This window comes from Rhodnius prolixus, unplaced genomic scaffold (assembly GCF_049639745.1).
Source record: "Rhodnius prolixus isolate KJV_2025 unplaced genomic scaffold, Rpr scaffold_19, whole genome shotgun sequence".
NCBI lineage: Eukaryota > Metazoa > Arthropoda > Insecta > Hemiptera > Reduviidae > Rhodnius > Rhodnius prolixus.
The window spans coordinates 585,496-600,697 of NW_027411584.1; the positions used below are offsets into that span (position 1 = coordinate 585,496).

Here is a 15,202-nt window from a genome sequence, read left to right on the forward strand (position 1 = left end):
GTTAAAACCAAAAAAACAAAACAAAAAACAAAAAATTAGTGAAACTATCATAAAAAATTCTGAGCCTTTCAGAAGAGGAGGAATCATCTGAACGAAATCTGAAAAGATAATATGATCGTATGTAGACCGGAAATTATGTGACTACAAAACAGGTAAAAATCCTATGTAAGTCTAGAGAGTTTCCAACATGATTAAATGTGAGTGTAAGGTAGGTCCATAAAAGTCTAGTGAGTCACCAACATGGTTAAATGTGAGTTTAAGGAGGTGCCATATATGTTAAGTCTAGTATGTCGCCAACATGGATAAATGGGAGCGTAAGGTAGACCTACATATCGTATGTTTAGTGAGTCACCAACATGGTTAAATTTTAGTGAAAGGTGGTGCCATATATCGTATGTTTAGTGAGTCACCAACATGGTTAAATGTGAGTGTAAGGTGGTGCCATATATCGCTGGCTCAATATTACAAGGTTGTATGTTACATTTTAAGAATCAAAGTTGTATGATGAAACATATTTAATTATATCTAATCTAAATAAGGCGAAATGGGGATTATTCAGTTTTGTTTTTTAGTTTACACATTAGTAAGTAACAGTTAGACTCAATTTTGCAGCGCTAACTTATCTAAAAATAGTACAATAAAAATTAAAACTTTGATTTTCTCTAAACCTGCCTCTGGTCACATACAACCTTGTAATATTGAGCCAGCGATATGTTAAGTCTAGTATGTCGCCAACATGGTTAAATGTGAGTGTAAGGTGGCCCTATATAAGTCTAGTGAATCTCCAGCATGGTTAAATGGGAGCGTAAGGTAGACCTATATATCGTATGTTTAATGAGTCACCAACATGGTTAAATGTGAGTGTAAGGTGGTGCCATATGTTAAGTCTAGTATGTCGCCAACATGGTTAAATGTGAGTGTAAGATAGACCTATATATGTCTAGTGAATCTCCAGCATGGTTAAATGGGAGCGTAAGGTAGACCTATATATCGTATGTTTAATGAGTCACCAACATGGTTAAATGTGAGTGTAAGATAGACCTATATATGTCTAGTGAATCTCCAACATAGTTAAATGGGAGCGTAAGGTAGACCTATATATGTATGTTTAGTGAGTCGTCACATGGTTAAATGTGAGTGTAAGGTGATCCTATATAATGTTTAGTGAGTCACCAACATGGTTAAACAACAAGAGAGAGATCTTATCCTTTCCTTTTTAGTTCTTAATTATTCAATTAACAATTTATTTTCTACTATAAATTTATCACATTCTTTATTAATTATTATACATATAATTCAATTAATAAAGAAACAGGATAGTAATTAAAACTAAAAGAACGTAAATTAAAAAAAATGGAATGATAAAAAAATAATAAAAGATAGAACCTTCTGTTGTGTAAAGGTTATGTTTATATTCAGAAGAAGGAAACCTTCCTCTCTTATTTTTTTTTTTAACTTAACCTGTTTATATTTATAACCTGGTTGGAGGTAGCAAAGTAATTAAATCATACAAGACTTGTTTCCTCAGTCTCCGAGAGAGAGAGAGAGAGAGAGAGAAAATGGTTGAGAAGTGTCCTTGTGTGTATGTGTGTAATAGAGATAGTGGTAGATATTATAAATCTAATACAAAGAGATAAACAAGTCCAAGCAACATACAAAGAGAATACACATTTTGTCGTCTTAGTAAACTTAGTTTACCACTACTTATACAAACTAGGATGTTGTATGTTTCTTTTTCGATATATATTATGTGTGTATTGGTTTTTTTTTTTAAAGAAGTGACAAGTACCTTTTACACTACACCCAAGTATTTATAAGAAGCACCTTGTTATATGTAAATTAAAGTTTTTCTCCCACTCCTCTGTCCAAGAACTGTATCCCTCCCTTCTCACAGATACCATGTTTTTTGCTTTCTTCTTTTAATATGTAAATTTATATGTAATTTTTGTTTTTTTTTATTTTCCACACTTTTCAAACACTGTGTGTGTTGTAACTACGGTTAATTTTAAGGTTCTTATCTCCTTTTTCCTTTTAAGCTTTTTCTTCAAAGTGAATGCGTTGAATAAATTATTTTCTCTTACTGTAGACGGAGTAATTATTGCGACTGTGAAAATTTTTCGATAACTAGTTTTCCTCCGGAGATACCTGTTTTAGGGTTTTTAAAAGATTTTAGATTTTTTTTTTTTAAATACAATAACTGTATCAACAAAACCGAGATCGAAATATCACCAGAGGATAGTTAGATGGATTTATAAGACCTCGCAAGTAATGCCATTGGCTTGAGTTTGGGGTTGAATTCTTACTACCTCTTAAAAGAGGCCCTAACCCCATAGCGGCAAGCAGAGAGTAGCTCTAACTGTATCCACAAAACCGAGATCGAAATATCACCAGGGGATAGTTAGATGAATTTATAAGACCTCTCAAGTAATGCGCCATTGGCTTGAGTTTCGGGTTGAATTCCTAATACCTCGTAAAAGAGGCCCTAACCCCAAAGCGGCAAGCTGAAAGTAGTTCTAACTGTATCCACAAAACCGAGAACAAAATATCAGCAGGGGATAGTTAGATTTATAAGAGCTCGCAAGTAAGGCTTGAGTTTCGGGTTGAATTCTTACTACCTCGTAAGAGAGACCCCTTAACCTAATAGCTGCAAGCAGAAAGTACCTCATCCAACCTTTTAACAGCAAAAATGATCTAGTTCCAACTCACGATATACATCCAACGTTCTATTATTTCCACCTAAATAAGATTCTAAGATTGAGATATCCCCCTACTCAAAACCCCCCGGGGTGGAGGGGATTAATGGAGCAAACAACCAGGAAAGCATAGTTCCTTTGGGAGTTAACAAAATCAAGGGAGAAGGGGAAATTGTAAATTGTTTGGTGGTGTGTGTTTGGTGAGATATAAAGCACAGGATTTGCGGAAGCCTGTCAAGAGATTGTTTCAAGCCAATATCCCCCAACCGTGGGGGGGGCAGGAATTTCCTAGTTTAGTTCACAACCCCTCCAAGCTTCACTAACTACCAGTTTAGTTTCAGCTTGAATGCCTTCCCCGATCTGTAAAGCAAGGAGGAGGAGATTAGCTAGAAGAGAGGGTAGTGGCAGCCTTTATAGTATCAAATAGACGGGAGTGCAAAGACAACAACCTCAGTATCAGTAAGTAATTGTCGAGAGCAAACGGGGAGAAGTCCCACCCCACCCCTCAAAGAACAGAAGGGTCGACTGTTCCAAGAATAGAAATCAATAGATTGTGAAGCAACCGGCAGGAGAAGTAAGGCTGATGATGAATCAGCAATAATAATATAACAGCAGCAGAACCTACCTCGCTGTCAGTCACTCGCTGTTTGATAATTTCTGAACCCTTGACAATTAACTTGGCTCTCGGATATAGATGGCAACTTCCGCTTAGTGGGTTTGCTAATATTGGCCGTCTGTGCTCCGTGTACTCGGCTGGACATATAATTGGCCATGTGTACACAGGAGCTCCAGTAAACAATCCTATGGCCTTAATCAATTCCTAATACAATCTTCTTCTATTTTGTAACGTTTAATATTACGAGTTCCCTGTTTTAAATTGATGATGTCGAAGGATACGTGAAGTCGCAGCATTATCTATTACCTATATAATAATTATTAATCCAAGAAAATATTTCAAACCAAATTCAGAGACAGTCGTAACAATCTTCAAGTCCAAACTTAAACAGAAAAAAAGAAGCTGATGACTGGCTAAGAGATCACAGCATCCATTCTGTTCGATCGCACTTACTGTAAAGCTAATATTCATCCAATCCAAAAATCCACAAAACCACCCTTGAGTGAGGACAAGATCAGACAATAGCTAAGGAAAGCCTAGAAATGTGAACTGCTGAATATGCACAGAAGGTGCAGGACAAGTGCTGCTTGTGCCAGAGGCCTGGGGTCACTATGTAGGACACCATCGCGTGCTCAGGGGCTCTTGCCTCTTGGCGCTGTCCAAGTTTTTTTCTTCATAGTTGGCTCTAATAAAATCCCCTTCGAAGATTGGTGGTAGATCTGGCTGTACCATTCTAAAGCCACATTGTGTGAGGGGGAATCAGATGCTGCGCAACTTTTATATTCTTCCATTTGCGCTCTTATCTTCTAGACAATGGTGTCCTCGATGAACATGTCATGAGACCAAAACAAGGGCTGAAATTGGTGCCTGAAAAAACGATTAGCAATAAAAATGCTGGTGGTTGGTTTTCTTCAGCTGTTGGATCAGTAGCTGCAAGTTCTTCTTAACGGATACCGCGAGCTGAAATTCTGTCACAAAGATACCTAATCATACAGCTGATCCATCCGTGTTTCTGCAACGGTTTCGTGAGCCAGAGCTCCTCGAGGTTTTGAAACTTCGCTATGGTAACTTTCGAAAGTAAACAATGTAACTTATAAGGATTAATAATAAATCAGCAGTACTAGCAAGCGAAACCAAGTCACGTGACCCTCACGCAGCCATTAAGTTATCAAGCAAGAAAATCTAGCAAATAAGAAGGGAAGTAGCGCTGCCGCTTCCGGAGGTGGAAGCAATGGAAGTAAAATTTAATTAGACAATATAGTAGATAGAGTTTGTGTCAATTAAGCATGGAGTCTGGAGAGAAGCTGTATCGGTGAGGGTTTTAGTTACATCCTCCCTCCGGGAAGCCTAGTGTACAGTAATTGTTGGGTAAGAAGAAGATGAAGAGAAACTTTCTGCAGAAGGAGCGGTTGGTAAAGGTTTGGCTGGTTGGTGAAGGTGGGCGAAGTGATGGCAATGAAACGGTAGTAGTTCTGGAGGAGGCTGTTTGAAGAGTACGTGGTCTGTAAACAGAGAAGTCACAATAGACAGGGTAGGAGGTCGCCTCTAAAGGGCTTGGAGGTGTTCTCATCGTGGCATGGAAGGAAGGAAGAAGTCAAGTTATATATATATATCTAAAGGAGGCAGGGTAACATTGGCACAAGTGTTATACGGTGAACCAGGACCTACACTGAATACCAACATACAGTGCTGATGTAGCAAGAGAAAGCCAGGGGGAAGAAATGTTGGCGGAAGTTGGTAGGCAATGTGGGTGGGATGGCCGCGCGCCTTGGTGTGGATTGAGAGCGGAAGACGCACAGAGGCAACAAACGCCCAGGATGAGAAAGGCAGGCGAAAGTAGAGAGAGAGAGAGATCCAGACCTAAACCTTCTAACTCAATCAATCCAACTTAGCTGTGTTCCGTCAATATACAGACACCTCTAGCATCATTACAGAAACAGTAGTAAGCAGGCATGCTTTGCATGTTGATGTAGGAGCGTATACCCATGTATATATAAAGGGGAAGGAAACCCACCCCAAACTATGTGCTTAGCGCGCTTTAACTTAATTGAGCCAATATCTCTTCTAGTCACCAACTCCTCTCATATCCTGCACTTCTCCTCTGGAGCCTCTGTTCTTCTTCTTCTTCTTCTACTTCTTGCCCACACAATCTCTTCACCAACTTTATCCACAAATTTCTCATCCTTTCCCACCATGGCCATCAACACACCCTTATTCTGTGTCACTTACACTTACACTGCGCGAACATCTTGGGTTATACTACACAACTTTACTTCTTTATAAAAAAAAAAGAAATTTAGATCTAAAAATGTCCATAAATCCATTGATTAGGCATTTTTCGGTAAATAATTAAAAACACAGGTTAAGCCTGCTTTTGAAAGTAACCTTAATTTGATGTGATGAACGTAACGCCTCATGAACTGCTTCATAAGATTTATTTCCAGCGTTCCCCAGAGACACTCGCATTTCGCACTGCTACGTTGAAGTGGCTTTTCCCTTGTCCATCGCCGCCAATATCTTTTGGCTTCATTCCTATACCAAGTTATCCAGTCTCAAAGGCCATAAATTTTTCAACTCTTTAAGTTAAAATCCTCGATCCATTCCCGTAATACCAGATCTCGCTCATCCGATCTCTATATTCCCTCTCACCGTACCTCACATCCTTTGACAAGTCCTGCCTGATACGTGCTACCTCTCTCTGGAACTCCTTACCCATCATCTGTCCGCCATGCTCCTACCCTTTCTATCTTTAAATCCCGTCTATTCAGTTATCTCCTTTCTATCCAGCTTCCTCCGAAATTCTAATTGTTTTAATTTATTTCCTTAATTTCTGCTGTTATTTTTATTTTCACTTTTTGTAAATATTTACGTATATTTTCTGTTTAATCACAAGCCAAACTATTAAGGCCTCTATTTGTACCTGTATTTATTCTTAGGGAACAATTGTCCCAGAATAATAAATTTTTTTTCTATTCTATTCTATTCTAACGAAACTTAATTTCAACTTCAAATAGAACCCCGAGGCTTATACTGGGAATCAAACCCACTCTAACTGCTTCGGTGCCTGAATTCAGGATTTCTTCCTTAATTTCCGTTTCTGGAAGAATTATCGCGAATGGATTTTTAGTATTAGTTCCTAGTCTGAAATGTCTGCAAGTACAGCCTTTTTGTCAACAGATCTGACTTTGACAAGGAGGCGAAAGAACCTGTGGTTGAGTCACGATATCCCCTCTACATACTCCTCTAAACAAGGGGTCTGACCAAAGCCTTTAGGTGCTTTTAGGCCATCAAGCACCATACAAGTCCACAAACTTGACTTAAAATCGTCTCTAATGCTTTTTTATATGGGCATCATAATAGACTTCTCATGAAATCAATCTTTGAAAAGTACGAGGGTCGTTTGAAAAGTCCGTGCAAAGTCAGAGAGATAGCACCACTGGCGCGTATCGAGGTTATGTTTAGTTAGTAGCATCTCTTGGAAGAACACACACCAAGTTTCAGCCAGATCGGTCTATTTCTTTGTGTTTGGCATTCGTTTGAATCGAGGAAGTCGATTGATTTTCAAAAAATAGACGAAAAAGAATTTCGTGTGTTGATTAAACACTACTTTATGAAAAGGCAAAACGCCTCAGGAGACTAAAGAGAAGCTTGATAAACATTATGGTGACTCGGCACCTTCGATTAGAACAGTTTATAAGTGGTTTCAAAATTTTCGGAGTGGCCATATGGGCACAAGTGACGCTGAACGTTCTGGACTCCCTGTTGAGGTTACTACTCCAGAAATCATTGATAAAATCCATGATATGGTGATGGATGACAGAAGAGTGAAGGTGCGTGAGATTGCTAGTGCTGTGGGCATCTCAAATGAACGGGTACATAATATTTTGCATCAACATTTGGACATGACAAAGCTATCCGCAAGATGGGTGCCGCGATTGTGCTAAGTGTTGTAAGGACGGTTTGCAGCTGTTCCAGAAGAATCCGCAGGACTTTAAGCGTCGTTTCGTCACTGTGGATGAAACATGGATACATCACTACACTCCTGAGACCAAAGAACAATCTAAACAATGGGTTACCAAGGGGGAATCTGCGCCAAAAAAGGCGAACACCGTTCCTTCGGCCGGAAAGATTATGGCGACTGTCTTTTGGGATTCGCAAGGAATAATTCTCATCGACTATCTGGAAAAGGGTAAAACTATTACAGGTGCATATTATTCATCGTTATTGGACCGTTTGAAAACCGAGCTGCAAGAAAAACGCCCACGATTGGCCCACAAAAAAAGTCCTTTTCCATCACGACAACGCACCAGCTCACACCTCAGCAGTTGTGGTCGCAAAATTAATGGAAATAGGGTTCCAACTCGTTTCACATCCCCTCCTATTCACCAGACTTGGCTCCCTCGGACTACTATTTGTTCCCCAATATGAAGAAATGGCTGGCGGGAAAAAGATTTTATTCAAACGAGGAGGTGATTGCAGAAACGAATGGCTATTTTTCAGAGCTTGGACAAATCCTATTATTCGGAAGGGATCAACAAACTAGAGCAGCGTTGGACGAAGTGTATAAGCCTAAAAGGAGAATATGTTGAAAAATAAAAAAGGTTTACCCCCAAAAATTAAGTAGTTTTTATTTTTGCACGGACTTTTCAAACGACCCTCGTAAATCAATCTTTTCGCCCCCTTTTAATGCAACCCAACCCCCCCAAATTTCCCCCCTCAAAAAAAAAAATTATGAGTTCGACCAAAATTCCGGAGCCACAAACTTTTCATTATTAAGTTTTTGGTTGACATTTTTAGCGCCAAAAAAAAATAAATTCACAAAGAGATCCCCCCCCAAGTTGCGGCATTCTTTGTATTAAAAATATTTCTTTTAAAATCAACGCATGCGCAACACATGTTAAGTATTTTTTTTTTGTTTTTCGTGTTATTTGTGCCTCAAAAAACTTTATATTTCTGTGAATATACCAGTTTTTTTTTCGAAGATTTGGAAAATTTTCGCAATACTTCGTAACAGAAGTAATTCATGTAGTTCTGAAGTAGCACTAGAACAGGTTGTGGGGTGAAGGTAATAAAGTTTGGCTGTGATAATGATATTAGGTGACGTCAGAGGAAGTGAAACGAATTTTTTTTTTGAAAATTTGGCGCGATTATAGTACTTCCTCTTACTAGAAGTGAGGTATAAATAACAAAACCATGTTTATTTTAATTATAAACTGAAAATGAATGGTTTTAAAAGGAAATTAAAAATAAATATTGATTAGATATGAGTGAGAAATAGTTATAAACAAATAACATTCTTTTTACGTAATGGTTAATAAAAGTTACGATTTGCAATAAAATTAATGAGAAACAAAACATAAAAATGGACAGAAAAAATAAGGCGTAAAATGAAGAGTGACGGCGGAAAACGATTACTATTGTAACAAGTTTGTAAATTAGCAAAAAAAAAAAGAACAATTTGATTGGTTCAATAAAAACCAAATATTAAATGCGCAGTCAACATATTTCTCCTTTTGCGTCACTCAATAAAAAGGAGTGTTTATAAAAGTAAAAAAATTACAATGTGTAATATGTAAATTATAACAATTCTCAAACTAAATAATCAAATTTTTTTTTTTTTTTGCAAATAACCCGCCGCGTAAATAACATGCATTAAGAATCTTAAAGATCTTTATCTAACTCTGTTCGCATTTCACACCATCCTCCGCAATATCCGTAGTATACGTGCATTCACTGGAATTTTATGAATATTGTAATAGACAGAAATCTGGTGGTCCATCAGGAAAAAAAATATTGTATATAAATAAAATAGGTCGTCTTATGCTAATAAGATCTGATATTATGTGTAATATATACAGAGAAGTATTCGAAAATATTTTTTTATTGCTTAACGGATATGACGAAACTAAACTGCTAATCGAATTTTCTTGAAAAGATCTTTAAAAAAAATAAATACCTGTACGAGGGTCGTTTGAAAAGTCCGTGCAAAAATAAAAACTACTTAATTTTATGGGGTAAACCTTTTTTATTTTTCAACATAGTCTCCTTTTAGGCTTATACACTTCGTCCAACGCTGCTCTAGTTAGTTGATCCCTTCCGAATAATAGGATTTGTCCAAGTCTGAAAAATAGCCATTCGTTTCTGCAATCACCTCCTCGTGTGAATAAAATCTTTTTCCCGCCAGCCAGTTCTTCATAATTGGGAACAAATAGTAGTCCGAGGGAGCCAAGTCTGGTGAATAGGAGGGGATGTGAAACGAGTTGGAACCCTATTTCCATTAATTTTGCGACCACAACTGCTGAGGTGTGAGCTGGTGCGTTGTCGTGATGGAAAAGGACTTTTTTTGTGGGCCAATCGTGGGCGTTTTTCTTGCAGCTCGGTTTTCAAACGGTCCAATAACGATGAATAATATGCACCTGTAATAGTTTTACCCTTTTCCAGATAGTCGATGAGGATTATTCCTTGCGAATCCCAATAGACAGTCGCCATAATCTTTCCGGCCGAAGGAACGGTCTTCGCCTTTTTTGGCGCAGATTCCCCCTTGGTAACCTATTGTTTAGATTGTTCTTTGGTCTCAGGAGTGTAGTGATGTATCCATGTTTCATCCACAGTGTCGAAACGACGCTTAAAGTCCTGCAGATTCTTCTGGAACAGCTGCAAACCGTCCTTACAACACTTCACACGATTTCGTTTTTGGTCAAGCGTGAGCAATCGCGGCTCCCATCTGTCATGTCCAAATGTTGATGCAAAATATTATGTACCCGTTCATTCGAGATGCCCACAGCACTAGCAATCTCATGCACCTTCACTCTTTTGTCATCCATCACCATATCATGGATTTTATCAATGATTTCTGGAGTAGTAACCTCAACAGGGCGTCCAGAACGTTCAGCGTCACTTGTGCCCATATGGCCACTCCGAAAATTTTGAAACCACTTATAAACTGTTCTAATCGAAGGTGCAGAGTCACCATAATGTTTATCAAGCTTCTCTTTAGTCTCCTGAGGCGTTTTGCCTTTCATAAAGTACCTAGTGTTTAATCAACACACGAAATTCTTTTTCGTCCATTTTTTGAAAATCACTCGACTTCCTCGATTCAAACGAATGCCACACACAAAGAAATAGACCGATATGGCTGAAACTTGGTGTGTGTTCTTCCAAGAGATGCTACTAACTAAACATAACCTCGATACGCGCCAGTGGTGCTATCTCTCTGACTTTGCACGGACTTTTCAAACGACCCTCGTACATACATACATACATATATTGTGAGCGTGAAAGCAAATCGAAAGAATTGAAAGATCTATTTTGTATTCGGATACTTCCGGTTCGCTAAATTTTTACCATTAATACAACTTCATTTGATTTCTTGAGACTTAATTCCTGTGATGATTACACTTATAAGTTTACGGCGGAGAGGTAAGAAAGCACAATTGGTATTGTCTACTATTGAATTCGGGATTCCAGCGACCTTAAACACGAATACTTCCGGTGAAGAATTCAAAATAAATAAATTGCTTAATAACAATAGCTTCTCGTAACTACAGTAAAATTAGAGGAAGTAATAATAGCGGAAGTTATAATCAGCTGTATTTCTGCTATTATTTTTTTTACATATAACTATAATCACAATATGTACAATTTGTTAGCGACAAATAGCTAAAAGCAGGTCGATAATTCATTGATTACTGTAAATGAATGATTAAGGGGGGCGACGCTAGAAAGAGTAGGGGAGATCGCTGAGAGTAGACTATATCACAGAGGAGTGGAGGGACGCTGTCCTGGAAATAACAGGTTATTACGGGAGTTAGTGTGTGCAGAGACTAATAACGTACCCAATGGAGGGGAGGGGAGGATTCTAGCCTAATAATATGTAATCATAGGGCACAGATGAAGAGCTTTTGGAGAATATGAAGGCGCCCGAGTGGGAGGAGAAGTGGCTTTCAATAGCACTGGATACGAGGGGAAGGCAGGCCTTACTGCCGTGAGGGCCGTTTCCTGGTCCATAAGTAACAGCTGACGGAGAGTAGAGATGCCAAGAGATGATGCTGTGGTTCAAAGTTCCGTCAGAAGAGGGAGAGGCGTTTGTAATATGAATAATAACTTCTCCATCTCGCTTGCACAGCCGCGCTACCTCTTAGGCTCTCTTGACGTAGGCCTCTGTGTATGGCCGTCACAGGCCCGGCTCGCTTTGGATGTATTAGCATTTGAAAAGAGCTCTCCAGGACTGAACCATTTCTGTTTAATAAAAGCGGCAAGCTCTTACTTAAACTCCTTTCTTCCTGGTATTTCCCCTATTTATGGAAAATTATTTTCCATTTTCCACTTTTAGGAAAAACTATCTGAGGTGTCACTTGATCAGCGTCCTCTTACTACAATTCCCAACTCACCAATTTTCTGAAAAAACTCATCCCACATTTAAGACAAAATTAATTCTTAAAATCCACAACCATCCTTCTTCTAACCAGGAAAGCACTCTGAATTGAATTTCCAAAAGAAAAATGTTTTTCCAGTAAAAATTGTAGATTTGATGGTTTACAATCCAAGTTTCTGAATAATATCTTTTTCCCGGGAAGAAGCGTGGAAAACTGTGCGAGAATAATTCAGTAATGAGTAGGAGAAACTAGCAAAAGAGGACTCTTTTAATGTTGGGAACAACTTATAAGATCATCTAGAGGAAGAAGAAGAAAGAAATAACAGTTATTCGATAGGATCGTCAAACATGATGACCAAATCATGATCTGCACGATGTGATGTTAGATTAAATATTACGACGACGACAACATTAAACCTTTTTAATGTAAAAATATGATGTGACTAAAAAGTGATGGAACAGAAAAGAAAGACGGAGAGATAAAAAAAGAAAGCAAGAGGATAATGCAGATATCACGTACAGTTATCTCCTCATCCCGACGGCTGAATTATCATATCCGCCTGCACACCATTTCTTCATCTTTTTTCCTTTATGAAGAAGCAGAGGCGAAGGAAGGAATATTGTATTCAACACGATCGAAATGAAGAACTACGGTGAAGAAATATCTTTAAAGGATTAGTTCCAAATGGTGGTAGGACGACGGGGGGAAGGAGAAAGAGAGTTTTGCTCCTCAAAAACCTTAAATAATACAGTTTTCTAGCTCAATGTGTAGCCTTCGAATCATTTCCAACACTTGAGCACGTAAACCGCCACATCTTACAATCTCCAGGAGAGTAAGGAGGCTGAGTGGGTTAGAGAGAGAGAGAGAGAACGCTATCGCACGTGACCAGACCATCAAACTACTTTGTTCTTGTTGTGGTAGTAGTGAGATAGAGAGAGACCGCAACGCAGGTTGTAGCCCAATGTCTGTCCTTCAATACTCACAAGTTCATTTCTAAGGCGATATTACTTCGTAACGGGACCATAATCTGGCACAACAATCCCCGGGACTGGACTTGGACTAAAGCCATCAGCTTTGTGGCTTTCTCTCTCGCACACTTAACTTTGTGTAAATCGAATTACGATTTGTGTGGGGGGAAAGGATATCCTAAGTTTTTTCTAAGGAAAAAGCCGGAAGCACCTTGTTTTTGAGAGGAGGTGAAGAAGGTTTTTGAGTCACCGATGATTAAGCCACGTCTGCACTTCCGTTCAACTGATTCGCTTCAAATTATACTTTTACGTACATATTTCGTCCTTATTAATATGCTATTTAATGTGGTCGCACCTTGCGCACCTCTCCCCCACAACGGCTCTCCTTAAGTGCGATATCTTGGGACTATATTTCAAAAAAAAAACGCTCCAAGAGCGACTGAAAACTACTCCAAGACAAACGATACACAAAAGGATGCCACTAAGCGCTCACAACGATCAAAATATACCTTCTTCAGCCGTTCCATATGACGACCATGGTCGTAGTGGTCAGGGCGAAAACGTCACTGATGACGTCATTATTTTCACTCACGCGAAGCTCACTTTCGCCCACCCACCTTAAGAGCGTTTCAAAGAAAAGATGGCGACAGAAAAAATTATATCATGTTGAATGTGTTTCTCGAAAGTCCAAAAAAATAATAATAAAATTAAAAATTACTTATCCCTTCACATACTAAATCACTCAATAACGACCAATTACACTTTGATAGTTAATAATACGTGGCCTAAGTTTTCGCTTTTCACCATTGCGATTTTGTAAAATTGCATTCCACTCTTCATCGGAACTAGATGAAGAACTTTCTAAAGCATTGTTACGTTGCATTAATAAATATCCTACTGTTGCCACAAAAGACATTTTAATTTTATTTAAACGTAAAATTTTATAAATACTCCACTAAAATGTAATATAAAAAATTGAATTATATATAATTATTTTTAATACAAGTCAACTTTACCAATAATTAATAAAGTTTATTATAACTGCTTATAAACGGGGTTAAAATTAAAAAACAGCCTCTTCAAGCTTATGACTTATTTTCGAGGTCGCCATTTGTAATGTTTAGATGAACGGTTAAAACGCCCCATAGTCCTATTCCACTTCCAGTTTTCGATTGTAACTTTCGCAAGTAAGTGGAACGGGCACAACCGCACGGTCGTGAGCGTGATCGTTGTGAACGCTTAGTGGAACTAAAGAGGAACTGGTGCACAGCCATATTTGGCCCTAATCTGGACTTAAGAACTTGGACTCTCCATTAATCCTGACCGTATTCAAATCATTCTAATCCAAAATCCAAAGCAGCTGTTCCAGAAGAATCCGCAGGACTTTAAGCGTCGTTTCGTCACTGTGGATGAAACATGGATACATCACTACACTCCTGAGAGCAAAGAACAATCTAAACAATGGGTTACCAAGGGGGAATCTGCGCCAAAAAAAAAGGCGAAGACCGTTCCTTCGGCCGGAAAGATTATGGCGACTGTCTATTGGGATTCGCAAGGAATAATTCTCATCAACTATCTGGAAAAGGGTAAAACTATTACAGGTGCATATTATTCATCGTTATTGGACCGTTAGAAAACCGAGCTGCAAGAAAAACGCCCACGAATGGCCCACAAAAAAAAGTCCTTTTCCATCACGACAACGCACCAGCTCACACCTCAGCAGTTGTGGTCGCAAAATTAATGGAAATAGAGTTCCAACTCGTTTCACATCCCCCCTATTCTCCAGACTTGGCTCCCTCGGACTACTATTTGTTCCCCCAATATGAAGAAATGGCTGGCGGGAAAAAGATTTTATTCAAACGAGGAGGTGATTGCAGAAACGAATGGCTATTTTTCAGAGCTTGGACAAATCCTATTATTCGGAAGGGATCAACAAACTAGAGCAGCGTTGGGACGAAGTGTATAAGCCTAAAAGGAGACTATGTTGAAAAATAAAAAAGGTTTACCCCCCAAAATTAACTAGTTTTTATTTTTGCACGGACTTTTCAAACGACCCTCGTATTGTTAAACCCACCGGAAGTTACTTAAATAACTCAAATTAAACATACGAAACAAATTAATTGTACACTTTGATCCGATTTTGGGGTAAAAAGCTACTTTAGTATCATTTTAAAATATATTTCACTATAAATTCTTAGCCAAACCTGACCAATAATTTAAAGATAATTAAAAAAAATATAAACATAACAAATAAAAACAAAAATAATCTCAAATGAAAACAAAATAAACAAAAGAAACTAAACAAAAGAGACAATATAATTTATTACTTATATTTCATTTTTATCTTTAAAAGTCATTTTATTTATATTGTTCTGTTTTCTCATACTTCATGAATGAGAAAAGTTTTGTGTGTGTATGTTTGTCTATGTATTTTTATAGTATATATGTTTACATAATACAAAAATAATGTATAAAAAAAAAAATGGTTTATTTGTACATTAGTAAAGGTCATTTATGTGAGATATGTATTGGGAGTTAATGTGTGTGTAT

General features: G+C 38.1%; 1 protein-coding gene across 25 annotated transcripts in view; it reads right to left on the reverse strand.

Moving 5' to 3' along the window:
• LOC141448309 (transducin-like enhancer protein 3-B) overlaps nt 1-15,202 on the reverse strand; it is a 263,733-nt gene that overhangs the window by 150,079 nt on the left and 98,452 nt on the right. The gene's annotated exons all lie outside the window — the stretch shown is intronic.